Source organism: Elephantulus edwardii, unplaced genomic scaffold (genome assembly GCF_000299155.1).
Source record: "Elephantulus edwardii isolate Elephantulus edwardi_28Jun2011 unplaced genomic scaffold, EleEdw1.0 scaffold00074, whole genome shotgun sequence".
In the NCBI taxonomy this organism is placed as follows: domain Eukaryota; kingdom Metazoa; phylum Chordata; class Mammalia; order Macroscelidea; family Macroscelididae; genus Elephantulus; species Elephantulus edwardii.
Genome location: NW_006399824.1, coordinates 14,274,296 through 14,280,295, shown reverse-complemented (window position 1 = coordinate 14,280,295; position 6,000 = coordinate 14,274,296).

Below are 6,000 nucleotides of genomic sequence, written 5' to 3'. Positions count from 1 at the left end.
TGTGTGTGTGTGTGTGTGTGTGTGTGTGTGTGTGTGTGTGTGTGTGTGGTTTCTTTGGAGAGCCCTAAATGGTACAGTCACTAAAATGATTTTTTACTCACTTGAGAATTTTTAAACTGGATTTTCTAGGTAATAAAGACAGGGATTATCTGTTCTCTGCATCAGAGACCAGAAATTGGGAAAGAAGGAATAGATGGCACGAAAGCATAGGCTCTCTCAGAAAAGAATGAAGTAAGCATTCAAAGAATAGTGGTTACAGCATAGTGTTAGAAATACATCCTTTATGGGCCAGAGAGATCTTGAGATTTGGGAAGCAAAAGAAAAATTCTTGGATTTAGTATTCTAAAAATATAATAACAAAAACATATTTGCCTGGGAAATACCTGCAAGAAGAAAAACGAGAGAGGGTGAAGTGAACATGGAAGCTTACGAATTATGGATATATGAGAAGTAGAGGAAATAGTCTAGGGGACTTGTGCTCTCAAAATGTCAACATAAGGTATGTTTAAGTTGTAACCCAGGCCAGAGAGTCATGAATAATCAGTTTGTCTTGGAGAATTCTGGAATTATAAACAAAAGGATACAAAGAATGGTCCAAGGTAAATATTGACATGACTGAAGAGGAACCAGAAAAACTTTTAATGAAGCCAAAAATACTGCATCTGGGGAAGATGTTTCACATTTTACAATAAACACTCAAGTACAAGAAGTTTAAGGGTGATGGGTTAAAAAAAAATGTCCATTAAGTTGAAAAATTGACTTCAAACAAAGGCCTTCTCAAATTTTAAACAGTAATACTATAAGAACATTAATATTAATTTTTAAACAATGTTATTTCTTAAAATAAAGACAATTCTCTCTGCCAGACATATATTTGACCACAAATACAAGAGGCTTCGGATTCATACCCTAAAACAGCTGCCCAGTTTACACTGTAACAAATTTACACTGGTTTCTTCTCCACTCCTAGTTGCCCAGAGCAAAGTGATATGGGAGGTCCCTACTTAGAATTTGGCCCTCTGGTCTCCACAATGACAGCTCTCCTTATTTGCTAGGACATGTCCCACTCAAAGAGAACCAGGAAGGACTTCACTAATTCCTCCAAGTCTACACCTTGCTTCCTCCCAGAAGGATGTTCCGGTGGGGTAACCTGAAACTTAGAATAAACAGAAGCCCATTATTGCTGCTTAGTGGGAGCGAGTGAAGGATCTTGTCAGCAGAGCAGTGCCATGGCAACCAGTTCTTCAAAGCATTTTTAAAAATACAAGTCGAATTTCATCTGGAAACATCCCAATTACCCAATTAGACTAAGCTGCAAAGTCTTTTTAGAATAATCTCAGACCATAAGTGAGTGAATAACTCAAAACCAAACTATTGCTTTCTGATATGCAGAAAATGCAAGTCTGTTGGTACTGTGTTCTGGTAGGAAGACAGCCTTTGAGTTGTGGGGGGATTTTATTATTATTATTATTTAACAGGACGAATTAAAGCAGTCTGCATTTCTGCAGGATTCTTAGTGCTGCAGCAACATATGACTGCTTCCCGTTGGGAACCATGAGCTACTGATTTTATTTTTCCCACTTACCAGAAGGGAAAACTAAGGAACTATAAGTAGACTCATCCCAGCGGGATGTGGAATGAGGCTGGGCAGGAGGGGAGTCTAGATTTTTCTTGCTTTCTTTTCACATGGCTATGCATCCACTTTCTAAACATGCCTCTGGGAACTCGACGAACTTTGAGAAATGACAATAGTTACACAAAGGCTTCAGGTCTTTTATTCATAGAGTCACTGAGTCATGCTCAACTTGACAGCAGTCAACAACAACATACACACACAGCTGGGGAATAGGGCTTGAAAATCCTAGATTCCACCTGTATTTTATGCCATCTCTCATCTCCCCTCTAAACACACCCAATTTTAAGCATCTATTATCTGGACCAGTGTGGTAGGATCCTCACAATTCTGCGTCACAAGATGCATCTGTAAAAGTACAAGCAGAGCACAGACCTCCTTACATTGAAACCATCAGAGAAGACCACCTTTGTGATGTCTATTAAAAGATGTTGACGCACATAAGGCTGACTGTCAAGGTCTTCTCAATAGTATAGATTAACAGAATTTTCCATTACAACTACCACTGATCCAATATTCCTGCAATGTCATGAACTTTACTAACTTTATTGACTCAGTGGGCTCAAGCGTGTTAGAGATGATAACAGCACAAGACAGGTCAAGGCTCACACCTGTTGCCCATAGTGTCATTGTGAGTCGTACTCGCATCAACGGCACCTAACCACAACAATAACTGTTTTCTTTATTGGCTGTTTCCTCATTGAAAATGTAAGCCCTCTGACCAAGTTTATCTTAGCATATGTCTTGGTGATCCCCTAAAACCTGGGTGCCTGATATAGTGTTCTTTTATATGTTGGGATTTTAGTAAATAGCTCTTCAACTACTAAATCCATTTTCCACTGTAAAAAGTACTGTGAATCCTTCTTCATCCTGTCACTTTTAACATAAAAGAGTCTTTACTCTGGAGAACTGTCTAAATACTACAGCAATGTGTAAAGGACAGTATTATTCATTTACAATGTATGAATATCATTCCCATTTTACAGAGGCGAAAACAAAGTTTCCGAGATGTAATTGTCTTATAAGCACATATTAGTAAGAGGCTAGAGAGTTTTGACCCATTGCGCTGACTCCAAGATTATTTCCATCATACCAGTGTTCTCTAATTTTAAAAGATTCATCTGCCACCATCAAGATTTTTGCCATATTCCAGATATGCACTAATATTTACCTAACATTTTTATTTGTATCATTTATTTTTTATGCACATAATTGCATTTCAAAAGGAAAGTAATAATTTCCATGGACTAAATCTCACTGAAATAGAAACGTATCCATTAAAATTCAAAATCTTCATCAGCATCTTGTTAAAATTCAAGATTTCCATCAACATATCGTGAAGCACGGATGCATATCGTGCAGTTGGAAGCACTAGTTCTCATTGCTCACAGCTCTGTGTGCTCCTGAAGCCCCGGGCACCCAAGGAACAAGGGTCTTCTGCCCCCTGCAGTGCATGTACTCGGTTCTACTCTTGCAAGCCCCTCTGCCCTTCCACGGGACATTCTCCATCAATGGAAGGCCAGAAAGAGGCTTCTGGTGTCTTGCACGCACCCACGAGCTCACACTCTGTCAGGGGCTAATAACAGTCTGCGAACACTGCTCTTCTCCCACCAAAATCAAACACAAGAGGCAGTAAGTCGGCAAAGAGAAATTAACTGAAAACTTGAGGCTGTCAAGCCTCAGGGAGACCAATATATCCCTGAGTTCAAGATCTGGGACATAATCAAGGAAAGTGGTTTCTATAAAAAACTTGATTGAGATCAAAAGACTAGAGATCGAAATCTCTAGTTGTCCCGAAAATAATTGCCTGGAAGAAGGCACTAAGTGTCCTGTCTGTTTGGAACAGGGCGGCTCTTGCAGACAGCGGAAGGGCCCCTTCAGCGCACCTCCTGCTTTGTCCGGGTCCCAGCAGTGATAAACTGAGTCTGTTTAAGATAGCGTATTCTTTCTTTTACTTTTTAGGGAGAGAAGCGAACTGGGCGGAGGTGACAGTGGGTGGACAGGGAGAAAAGTGCATCAGTGAATGAGTGGAAATCCAAAATCTCTGTAAATGTTCATTAAAATTAATTAAAAAAAAAAGAAAGCGTATTCCCTCGTTATTTTCTGCATGTTTCTTAAAGGCATTAACTCTCAACAACATACAAGAAGTGTTTGTGCTCTTCATTTCTGCAGGTTTTTTTTCATAACTGTGTCAGTGTTCTAGGAATCTACCATCTACATGCCTCTTGACAAAGCATGAGGAATGGTGAAGAGGCACAATGACCTTCCCGAGTTCCCCAAATCGCCTCCCAGTTGGATCTTCTTCCCACTCCTTCCATCCCTTGCCTCTGCCATCACAATAATCTGTCAAAAAATGCACATAAAGCTATAAAAAAGCAAAACAAAACAAAAGCTCCAACACAAAAATCCCAAAACAAGCCCACTGCCTTCAAGTCCGTTCCAACTTATTCATTGGGTTTCTGAGACAGTAAATCTTCGCATGAGAAATTGTCCATCTTCCTCCAAAATATTGGCTGGTGGATTTGAATTGCTAACCTTTCAGTTTGCAGCCAGATGTGTTACAGACTAGCTAATTCTCTTTTATCTCTATGTTGTTAGTAGGTGCCGTATAGTTGAGTAAGACTCATAGCAACCCCATAAAGAGCTGACCTGAACCCTGCCCTATCCTGTGCCTTCCTCGTCATCTCTGACACACTAGGGCCCATTGTTAAAGTCACAGTGTCAATCCATCTTGCTGGGGGTCTTCCTCTCCTCTGCTGACGTTCCATCTTTCTAAGCTTGATGTCCTTTTCCAAGGAATAGTGTCGACTAGCTAAATGTCCAAAGTAAGAATGATGAAGCTTCGCCATCTTTGCCTCCAAGGAGTACTCTGGCTGTACTTTTTCCAAGACATACCTGTTAATTCTTTTGGTAGTTCATATTCAATACTCTTCTCCAACTCAAAGACATCAGTTCTTCTTCTGTTATCCTTATTCATTTCCTCCATAGGAAAATCAATATTCCTCAAGATAAAGTAGAAAGTCTTCTCCTGATCTAGCCCTTGCCTATTTCTTCCAAAGCATCCATCAACTATTATCAGCTCCAAAAGTCTCCATGTTCTTTCATCCCTCTGAGTCTTACACTACTGTCTAACTCTTAATGTCCTCTCCTCATCTGTCTTACAGATCTCTTCTTCTATGACATCTTCCTTCACCAGTCTTTCTGCTCTGAGTTAACTGGCTCTTAGAAGTAGACTACTTAGAGCCTAAGGCAACTTACCCTTCTCATCACCAAGCTCCTACCTCTTATTTACGAAGGCAGGCCCAGCTCTATTCCACACCGCCTCCTGCAGGGAATCTACCTTGGTTACTCTTTCTTCAGCCCATGCAGATCTGTAGCTTTCTGGAGTGTTGATGTTATTTAGATCTTTGCTTAAGATATAATCCCTTTTTTCCTTTCTTCTTTTAAGCTCCACAAGAGAATTGAAAAAATGCCAAAAAACTTGGAGAGGAAAGAGCAAGTTGTCCTCTTCCAGGAATGTGTCCTGATGAAAAATCAGAAAGCTGGCCAAAGATTTATGTACTCAGAGATTCATTGCATCATGTTTTATAATAGTAAAAAATGGAAGCAACTTAAATGTGCAACAGTAGGAAGTGGTTAGATAAAATACATCCAATACAGTCATAGAAAATATTTGAAGGCTATTTAAGGACATGGGAAAATGCCTATGAAGTAATGTCAGGTTAAATAAGAAAATCTAAAAATCTAAAGTTCTTTGAAAAATTTGATCCTAGGTTTATAAAAGTGTGTGTGTGTGTGTGTGTGTGTGTGTGTTTTGTTGTTGTTGTTGTTGTGACACACCTACCTACACACCCATATACAAAACTAGAGCTCTGGTGGTATAGTCCATAATTTATAGGGTTGCACTGTTAACCAAAGGCTACCTCTCTAGCAGTTCTAATTTACCAGCAGTTCTGCAGGAGAAGGATGAGTTGTCTCACCCTGTCATGTATGATTTACAGTCTGAGAAGCCTGATACAAGATTGCTACGAATCTGAATGGAATTGATGGCAGTGTGAGTGAGCCATTTTATGTGGCAGTTGGATAATAAGATGATACACAGTATGGAATCCAGAATCAAGCTACTCACATAGGTTTGATCCTGTGGCCTTGGGAATGATATTTAACCACTCATTACCTCAGCTTCCTCATCTCTAGAATTAAGACTATAAGAATCAAAACAAATCTGCTGCCAATGAATAACTTCAGACTTAGAACAATCCTCCTCTGGGTTCCCAAGGCTGTAAATGTAAATCTTTATGGGAGGACACTGTTCATCTTTCTCCCATGAAGCCACTAGTGGATTTAAACTGCTGACCTTTTGGTTA